The sequence below is a fragment of the Arvicanthis niloticus genome, chromosome 2, assembly GCF_011762505.2.
Source record: "Arvicanthis niloticus isolate mArvNil1 chromosome 2, mArvNil1.pat.X, whole genome shotgun sequence".
Taxonomy (NCBI): domain Eukaryota; kingdom Metazoa; phylum Chordata; class Mammalia; order Rodentia; family Muridae; genus Arvicanthis; species Arvicanthis niloticus.
This window is the reverse complement of record NC_047659.1, coordinates 88,851,916-88,863,060: the sequence shown is the minus strand read 5'-3', so window position 1 is coordinate 88,863,060 and position 11,145 is coordinate 88,851,916.

The window sequence follows — 11,145 nt, the reverse complement described above, 5'->3', positions numbered from 1 at the left end:
AGCAGAAGTCACCTTCAGCAGGGAAGTAGACATGCGCAGTCATGAAATCTGCAGTGTTTTCAAATTGGACTTTTGAGACTCTTGGGATGGAAATGATTGAATGTAAGTCAGCCAATCTGTGGTATGTTGTTATGGCACAGAAAACAGGTTAAGTCCTGTGGATAAGTTATGACTGCAGTAAAATTGAACGGTATTGATCATCACATAAAATTCAATTGTATTGCTATTTCTATTCACCATCAACAATCAGTTTGAAATGGATTAAAAAAATAACACATATAAGAATGGTGAATAGAATAGAAGCACTAAAAGATGTGAACATTTATGAGGAATATTGTAGAAAAACAGAAAAATTAAATGTTGAATAAGTGGGAAGAGGCATTAAGCACACTGAGTCCAAATAGATTTAATACAATTAGAAAGTATAAAAGTAAATTATATCAAATGTTGCACTTTAAAACAGGTTGAGTGTAGCTAAGGTGACACTAGAAAAAAAATGCATCCCTTAAATGAATGCATTGGAGGAAAGGAGAAAGCATAATCCTGGAACAGCAACCACCTAAGAAAACACAAATTAAAGAAAACAGTAATAGCAAAACCTAATTGATAGAAATGAGATATAAAAGGGAAGGGAGGTTGCAAAATTTGCAAGATGAAAAACTCTGCTGAAAATGAACCACTGAAGAGAGAAGCCAATGACATCTCCTATAACAAGCAACAGCATTGACACAACCAAATGATGTTGGTAGTCCAAAAAAAGGGTAATAAACTTTGAACACCCTGTTTGAAAACTTAGTTGAAATATTTTTTATTCTAGAAAAAAATACAACATTGTTTCAATGAAAATAATCCATTAAGAACCACATCAGCTGTCGCATCTTTAGATTATATATCAAGCACTTTTATCAGCAATTACTGCAAAAAGTTTAATTTTTTTCTAGGTCTAGAGAGATGGCTCAGAGCTATGGTTGCTCTTCCAGGGGACCTTGAGTTTGATTCCCAGGATCCACATGGTGGCTCACAACCATCTGTAACTCCAGGTGATCTGATGCCCTCTTTGATCTGCACATATGTAGCAGAATTTCCCCCAATTAATATAAATATTAATACAACAAGAAGCCTGTGATTGGGCAATGGAAAAGGAATGGGTGTAGATTTTTAGAGATGAGAAAGAAGACAGAGAGAAGGAAGGAAGATGGAGGAAGAGAAAGACAATCTAGATTCTGCATGGATTTCAATAGCCACAGATAGCTATGAATATCTTATCAGGGGTGGATAATTACAGAACAATTTGTCTTATCTAGGTGGGCAATTTATATCAATATCAATTGGCTCTGAGTTCATTGTGTGGGCATTTTGTGGGGTGAGGACTTACTGATGTAAATCTGACTTATAAATTACAAGTTTTGATTTTACTGGGTTATTGGGATTTGGGACCGCTGAGCACAGGGGGTGGATGGCTGGAAAATGTGAGCAGAATCCACAACAAGAGAACCTCAAGGTGGTTGGTCACTGCTCGAGGCTAGCCATGGAGGCAGCAGGGTCACCAGCTCAAGAGTAGCCAGTGATAGTACGGGATGGTGCATTTTTTTTTAATATTTCCCACAGCATGTACATGTGGTACACAGACTTATATACAGACAAAACATCCATACACATAATATTGGAAAAGTCCTTTAATAACAAATTCTTCCTGGGGGATGGAAAAAGGATGAGTATTCCTCATCTTATTTATAAAATTACAACAAACATCACTGCCAGCATGTGACAAAGGAAATATGAGGGAAAAAAACAGGTTAGACTCTTCCAAAAACAGAAATAGAAAAATTCTAAACAAACTATGTGCCAAGTGAATCCAAATCTAACAAAGACTGTGCCTCGTGCTCAAACAGGATTTACTCAGAGATTATGTCCTCCAAGGCCATGTGCAGGAAAGCTAGATATGTGGTTGGGGATTTGGGGTCATTTGCTTTAACTGTATTTCCATTAAAATATTACTGAGTAAAGGTGTGGAATCCAGAGTAAATCTCACAGAGTTGTGTAGAAGGAGCTATGGTGGAGTTTCCTGTTGAGTGAGAGAGTTGAGGAGGCTTGTCTGCATTTGGGGTCATCGATGTAAAGATGGCTTGTACAGTAAAGAAACAGAGATTCTATCAGGATTAAGCAGTAACAAAAATGGCAGTGCTTTCACACCCTACAATTGCATATGTGCTGGTATGTTTTATGTCAACTCCATACAAGCCAGAATCATTGGTGAAAATGTTTCCACTAGATTGGCCTGTAGGAATACCTGCTGGGCATTTTCTTATTTAATGACTGATGTAGGAGGGCCGAGTCTATTGTGGGTGCTGTCAGACCTGGGTAGGTGCTTCTGGTGCTATAAAAAGAATCAGGCTGCCCAAACCATGAAGAGCAAGCCAATAGTCAACATTCATCCATGATTTCTACATCAGCTTTGGTCCCCAGTTCTTGTTCTGACTACCCTGGATGATGGACTACAGACTACAAACTGAACAGTTAAACCCATTCCCCTCCAAGTTGCTTGGAGCACAGCAACAGAAACCCTAACTTAGGTTGATTATGTATAGAAAAACCTCACAACTATTACAATGATAATATATAAACAGTCAGTTGTAATGCTTGGCTATCCTATCTTATCATGAGCAGAGGAAATCTCTATCATAGATAAGACTTGCTCTGCATGAGGAATACATGTAAGGAAAGAGAAAAAGCTCACATTCCTGAGACAAATATCTCATAAAATTGGTGTGTGTGTGTATGTGTGTGTGTAGACTACACACACACACATACACACACACACGAGCAGTTGTACAGAGTCCTAATTTACTGCTCCTGAGAAAGGGGGAATGCTTAGTAACTTTCAGAAACTCAAACACCAAACTTTGCCAACATTAAACTGCTTCACAGCTAAATGGACCATAAACTTCTAAACGTGGAACAAATTTTGGTTCAACCTCCAGCAGGTACTGCAGAACACAAAGCCTGCATAGTACATTCTTCCCTGGAAAATGGTCTCAAATCATCTCACATGGCTTATAAATATTACCTGTGGGAATGCTTCATCTCATCCATATATTATAAGCTAAGCAGCCACCTGGTTCAAGTCCTTTCCATTTTTACATCCTTGTCCACCCATGAGAAGACGCAAGCCCTCCAGGAAGCCCAGAGAAGGGCTGGTGAGGTGAATATGTTTTTCTCAGGCTCTCAGACAATTGTTCTTTCCTCAGAGCCTGGCATCCCCGGGCTGAGAGGTCCATGGTCCTGATACACAATAAAACAGTGCTGAGCGGGCCATGACCTGAGCTACAGTCACTGCCATTCTCTCTGTGAACGTGGTGTATCTCTTTGCCTCTAGCATCTTCTGTTCATTTGAACAAAGCAGAATTTGGTGTTGGTCCCCTTTAGCCTTATAAGTCTCTATGGAAGTGACATTTATTGATTAGATTTTTTGTTGTTATTGTTGTTGCTCAAACAATTTTTTAAAAAAGCATGGTTATTAGCTTTATGGATGACATCTGACAAAAAAGTGATTGGAGGGGCTGTCTGAGATCTCTGCTGCCTGAAGCTCTGTGACCTGAGCCCAGTGAGAAAAGGTCAAAGTTCATGCCATCTCATCATTTTCTATTGTATTTTTCAATGGTTCCTCTGTCTCCACACCTACCCTGTCCTCCACTTTTAACTCAAAGATCGAGAGGCTGGGTGTGTTCTCAAACACCACTGAGTCAAATTACATTTTCTGGATCTTGGTTAAGTAGCAAATTCTCCAAAGTATAAGTTTTCAAATGTTTTGTAAACAATTAGTGATAAATACATTTAATGGAGTATACCTGATAGGATCCCACATATCCATGCACATATACTCATGTAAACTGAAAACATGTAATAAGATGGTGCTTACTCCTGTAAAGTTCGAAGCACTGTTCATTGACTATGGTCTATTTACATATTTGTAAATGGTAGCCATGCCCAACCAAATAGTCTACTAACAAACCTAGATGCATAATTAAACAAAAAGCTATAATACTGTTTTAAATGTTCGTTTTCTCATCTGTGAAATGAGGAGATAATGATATCATCCTTGAAGAATGACTAAAAGTGTTCTAGGGTTTGGATTGAAACATAGAATATACTCCATGAATGGTGGATGTTATCGAAGGGCATAGGTAATAAGTAAATCTTCTCAGACCTCAAATCTGAGAAAAAAGTTCCAGTCATGCCACCTCTCATGACTCTGTGAGTGAGTCACATTAATTTCCGCAGCATTCATGCTGTCAGAGAAGTCTGTGCTTGGCTTCTGTTGCAGCCGTAGTAAACGAGAGCACGGACACTGGCACTGAAGCAGCAGCCATCTTGCCTTTGTGAGGGAATGCCTGGGAAGGAAGCACCAAGTTTATGAGGAAGGGCTTGATATATGGAATACTGATTTGCTAAACTGCTATCTCAGTCCTTCATTTAAATCAAGAAAATTCTTCTTAGAAAGTTTTACACAGAGCTATGGATGCCCTGTCATGATACCCTTCCTTCTCCAGCAGCAAGTAGCTCCATGGTGAAACCACGCCGTGACTCTTGAGAATGAGCGTTCCCTAAAACATCAGCATGGCATGTGGGACTCAAAACCACAGCAGCACAAGCTCTTCACTTGATTCTATCATCCCTGAGAGGCTCTCTCATAAGGAAAGGGAAACACATCGGGCTCTTCTCTTAGCCAGGGCAAATAGGCCACTCCCAGAGGACAGATGAGAGACTCCCAACACCTCTTCAGGGGAAATGACACTGGTGGCTTCAGAAACTTCAACAATGCCAAGGAGAACCTGGTTAAGGGTGCAGTAAATCCTAACTGGCCAGCACTCAGGGGAAAAGAGAGCGAACAGTTTGTAGATTCTTCAGTGTAGCTTCCTCCAGCAGGTAATTCACTTCCAGGCTGGCTGACTTCGATATGATTTCCAGTTAAAGGTTCCAAGGGCCTGGAAGATGTCATAACATTGAGGACTCAGAACATTTTATTTACACCATCTTGAACCACTGTGTTCCTTCTCCAGTTCTAAGGCCAGTCTGTACATCATGGTGAATGGCATCTGAAGCCTGGTTCTGGCAGGAAGCTGAAGCGGATGGCACTTTGGGACTGGAACCTTCCATGAGCCTCTGATGCCAGCCAGAGTCTTTTAAGTCAAGCCTAGACTTTCTTCCCAAATGCTACAAACTTCCCCCATGTTAGTCAGAGCATGCGGGTTCAATGGTTCTGACCACTGCAGCCTGGAATGTGAACTTTTCCATTTTCCAAATAATTAAGACAGAAAAGGAGTTTAGGGGAAAATGATCAGATTAAAATATACAATTCAGTGAAGTGGGAAAAGATATCAGTCTGGGTCTAAGGTGAATAAATGCCTATCTCTGAGCCTCATAATAGACATGCAGTAAGTAGGAAGATGAATTTTCCAAGTGGAACTGAAGAGGTTCTTTAATACATACTAAAGCCTCGGTATCTATCAGCTACAGCATATACATTCTCTCTGATATTTCTTACAAAATACATGTCTCCTGGCTGTTTGCATTTCTAGTCTTGGAAGTAAACAAAGCTTGTCAAACATCATAAAACAAATGACATCAGAACTGGGATGCAATCTTAGGCCTTTCTCCTGAAGGATTTACACTTTCCCAACCAGACTTCACTACCGTAGGAAGAGTAAGGAGAGTCAATACAAGCAAATACATGGAAATAAAGAAAGGGAGAGTATCAGGGCAGGAAATCAGGAAATGGATAAATTGTGCATTGGGGAAAATTTGTTTAGAGGTCATAGGAGGGGAAGACACTACTTGTATGCCATGGACTGAAGACTGGGTCTCTCTATTCAGGGAAAGTCGTCCTCTTAAAAATACAAAGTTGCAAAGCCCAGTCCCAATGGACACACCTACAAAATATCCTTGCATTTAAGGCTCAGGGAGCAGGTGGAAGAGGGGACAGAAAGACTGTAAGAGCCAAAGAACAGGGAGTTTGCTCTGAGATTGTGTATCCCAACACTATCAGAAACTAACCCATCACGTCTCACTAACATGATTGCCTAAATCTGAGGTGAGTGAAGACAACACTAACAAACATGACAAAGTTGTCAGGGGAAGGGTCATGAGACCTCAACCCTACACAAGGAACTAAAGGCAACTAAGGAATGAGAAGAGAGGGAGAAATGGTCTTCTGCCAGGAAGGAGCACACTCATGGCTGTCCAATGCCAAACAGTCAGCCCTGAAGCCATGCATACAAGTAATATTACACAGGCTGAGCAGGGTATGTTTAGGAATAAGTAAGTAGGCAGATACACATATTTGCAATATAAAAAAAAAAACTGTTTTTAAAAGGGGCCATAAATTTGAAAGAGAAAGGAAGGGTTCAGAAGGAGAAAAGAAAAAGAGAAATGATGTAATTATAATCTCAAAACTGAAAAACCAAAACAAATGGGGAAGGCAAGGGTTTTTATGGCAAAAGAAGATGAACGTTGGTGAGCACTAGGGCTATTTCATGATATGGATGAATTAGAAACTGAAATGTACATTGTAGGACCCTCTGGGTATCCTGAAGGCCCAAACTAGTTGCAGAGTTGTTCTTCCTGAGTACACATGTCTGGAGGAACCTTGAGACCCTCCACAGGTCATCTGAGAAGACTGAAGGGTTGAGTCCATCAGCTGACAACTGTTACAAAGAAGAAACTTTAGTATTTAACAGACTGAGTCTTCTCTTTGCCCGGCCTAGACCTTCCTTTGAGTCTTTTGGTTACAATGAGCAGATGTTCAGGACAGGAGACTTGAGCCAATGGCAGGCTTGTTCATTGCCCTTGCTAATCATCTAAGCACTCCACTTCTTTAGGTTTGGAATGGACCTTTGTAAAGCCACCTTTCTATGTTGCCAGTCAGAACTCCATAGGTTCTGCCCATGAGGGACCAGAAGGAGACTGATTGCCAAAGAAGGAAGATAGACTGGCTCCTTCCTGATTCCAGACTGTTCCTCTCCCTCAGCTTCATCCTAGTAGTACTTAGTTCTATTTTCCAGTTTCTCCTTCCACAGACGAGTCTTAGCTCTCTCTCCTTAGCTGAGTGTCTTCTGTGGGTCACGGGCCCCCAAGGTCCTAAAGCCCCTGTCCCAGCCAGGCAGCATCCTGTCTGGGTTAGGGATATCTGTCAAGTTTTCTGATTATTTGCCATTCACATCCTTTTTGTTTCCTCAACCATGAAAGTGGTGGTTACTTCTATAGCTTTTGAATCTGTGCCATCCTAGGGGCTTCTTCTGTATGGTTGGTCCTTCACTTCTTTATAGAAAGTGCTCAGTGTTAGTGATCTATAGGGAATTGTTTCTGTCTGCTATGTATTCAAATGCTAAAACTATGCCCCCAAGATCTGGTTATGCCCAGACAAGTGAATTTCCACACATACCTGTCTTTGACCTGTAAACCTTGCTCCCAAACTTAAAGCTACTGATAAAATAAAAGTGGCTACAGCCAGAAACTTGGGAGATTAGAAGTAGACAGATTTTCAGTTGTCTGGCTGGGTCTTTCAGGTAGGAAACAGGAGAGAGAAGCAAGAACAAACAAACAAAACAAAAAACAATAAAACAAAAAATAAAAAATTGTTTGGTCCCTTTTGCAATACTCTTCTCATGGCAGGGAGTGGGAGCCCAGGTTATCATCACATTTAAATGCTCTTATCTCACCTGAAGATGATGTTATTCCACTGGGTTTATTAATGCAGTTAAAATAAGTATTGCCAGAAAGCTAGGCAATCTTGTACATACCTGTAATCCCACTGCTCAAGAGACTCAAACAAAAGACTCATAAGTTCAAGCCTAGCCTGGGTTACATAGTAAATTCTAAGACAAAACCTTGGACTAGATTGTGACACATGGTTTTCTAAAATAAATCTTGTTTTCCTTCTTCATATGCATGCCTATGCGTCCTTATTCTGTTGAAGACACACCAGTCATGTGAGTAACTTTGACCAACAAAATACAAGTGAAAGGGGTGTGGGGGAGACACTGCAGTGAGCCAGTGCAATGGAATATTACTCAGCAGTCAAAGAAAGCAAACATAAAAAGACATGTATTTGTAACAAAATTTTTTGAAATATACCCGTATTAGTAAGTTAAAGGAGCCAATCAAAAAGCCTGATTACTACATGATCCCAGCACCAGAACATTCTATAAGAGGCAAAGCTGTGAAAACAGCCCTGGTTTCCAGGAGAAAGCAGGGGAAGGGATGAATAATTCAACCACACAAACCTTTGTTTTTTTCAATTTGTATTTGAGAATTTCATAGAAAACATTTTGATTATATTTACCCTCCCTCACTCCTCCAACTCTTCCAAGAGCCACCCCATGTCCTTAATCACTCAACTTAGTATCCTTCCCCGTCCCCATGAAGGTTAATTTGTGCTTTCCAAATATTCTTGGATGGGTGGCCCTCTGCTGGAGCACAGTCAATTCATCAGGGGCTACACTGTCAGAGAAAAGTGACCCTTCCTCTCTCATTAGCTAGTAGTTAACAATAGCTTCTTGGCTGCTGTGGAACTTCAGACCTGACTCCCATCTCCACCCTTGAATTTGGTCTGGCTTGGTCTTACACAGGTCTTATACATGCTATCATCATGTTTGTGGTCATCTGTGCAGCTGTCCTATGTGCAGAAAGACACTGTTTCTTTGTAGTTATCCACTGCCCCTAGCTCTTACACTCTTTCTGTCCTCAATTCTGCAATGATGGTTGAGGCTTTAAGGACAGAATACCATATATAGATTTCATTCAGTGCTGAGAATCCTGTATTCCCTAATTCTCTTTAGCTTGGCCTCCGTGTCAGTATCTGTGTTAGTCATAATCTATGGCAAATAAAATTTCTTTAATGAAGATTGAAAGATGCATTAATCTATGAGTATGGAGTTAGGTCACAAGACATCAGCTTAATTCTATAACCACACAACAGAATGATAGTAGCAAGTTCTCTCCTAGTCCATGACCTGTCTAGCCATAAGTTCTGGGCCTGTAAATGGTTCTGGGCATGGATTTCTTCTCATGAAGTGGGGCTTAAATAGAACAGAAAAGAAAACTGGATTTGTCTCTCCAATCAGCTGTCAATTGCCAATAACTCCTGAGCTGGGGTGGGACTTTGTGTCCTCTCCACTCTCAGTGTTGAAAGTGTCTCAGGCTTGAGCTTGCACAGGGGTTGTGTACTCTGTCTGCTGTGAGTTTCTATGTGGTGTACAACTGCCAAACTTTGTCTAGGAAATGTTCCCTGGTAGTTATCTACTACCTCTGGCTTTACAATTATTCGGAATGCTCCGTTGTAAATGGGGCATTTACATCATATGCCCTCCCCATTAGGTTCAGAGGTCATTGAAAAGGATAGAAAGAACACCAAAAGAAAAAAATTAAGCAAGTAAAAACATTCCATAAAACTATAATGGTGGATACAGGATGATATGTGTCTATAAAGACCATGGGAAAGACAGTTCAGAGTCAACCCTAGTGTAAACTACAGGCTTGGTTAACAATGATGTATGATCAGCTCATCACCTACAGCATCTATAGGTATCACACACATGGAAAATTTTACCATCCGGACATGAGAAAATGGGCATCGTCTACTTTCTGTATAAGTTCTCTGTAAACCTAAAACTGAACTTAAAAGTAATACCATTTTAAAAATAACAAATGATAGATACATTTGAATGACTGTAGTCTGTGTCACTTTGAGGTGGGAGAATTAATAATGAGCCCCTTTTTCTCTCTCATTCAGCAATGGGAGTTTGGAGACATCTGCCTTGTCATGTTTCTCAAGGTTCTTCAGACAGTTAGAATCAGCAGGACACAGAGTAGATATTAAGGGGAAATTTGCATTCATGGTCACAGACACTGGACTAGCATAAGGAAGACAGACACAGCACCTGGAAAAAAAGTGCCTTTTTCCTATGATCATTCACTTTGGGGTTCACATTTTCTTATTTGTTTTAAATTAGTGTACAAAATCATCTTTCAATAATTTGTACAAAGTAATAACCACTTCTATTGCACCTAAAAAATTATATCTAAACATAATTTATCTTAGAATACATAAAGTTCCTGAAAATGAAGAAAATGTAATTGGCAAATTTTGCATATATTTATTTGAAAAAACTACTACAAAATTAAAATGTTTTCATTATCAATTCTTGTTTTATATGCAACAATTATCTGTGGATGAAGGACAAGACATGAAATATGCATTTAAGTAAGAAAGGCAGCCCCTGAAGAACATATAGTCACTCACAGAGAATAACATGAATAGAAGATACAAAGGAAAGAATCCCAATCTTGACTTAGTGTCACTATAAATAGTGAAAATAAGGAACTCTGTCAGTTTTCATTCTCCAAACATGCATGAAAATACTGTACAAAGACACATAAACCAGATAAAAACACTGCTGAAGCCAACTGTTCTGCAATTGAGAAAACACCTACACTTATGTTAAATAAAATACAGCTTTATGACTTGATGATAATGAAGATTAATGCTCTCATTTGAGAGTCCTGTGCACACCCATCATATAATTCATGTCATAGCCTACCTAAATCAGGAGCTTCCTATGCAAATACAGCAATTGATGAAAATAATTCCCAATAAAATGTAAGCTAACAGTATGTTCTGAATCTATTGCCTTTATTTCCTGTAGTGAGTCATTCCTTCTTGCAGCTCAGAAGTGGGGCACCCTTCCCCATCCAGGGCATGAAGAGAATCTGCAGACTCACTAGTGAGACACTTCCAAAGACCCATAAGCCGCCATGGGGAAGACATGATTTCAGCTACCTCTGCCTAAGGACGGCCTTTTACTTGGTAAAAGACTATAAAACAATTATGAAAACAATTATCTTTATGCTGCAATCTGAACATAGTATTTTAGTTACTTTGATACATTCCCTTAAAACTGACACTTTATTACTGTCCTAATGTTTACTAAGTGATTACCTGGGACTGAAGCATTCAGAAGTACCAAGCAATCTGCAGAGTTGCTGACCATGGGGAAACAACAGAGGTTGTCCTGGAGTTTGTCCTGACATTTGGTGAGTGAAGGAATGTGAAATACAATACCGTTCAATCAAGTAGGAATTTCTGGT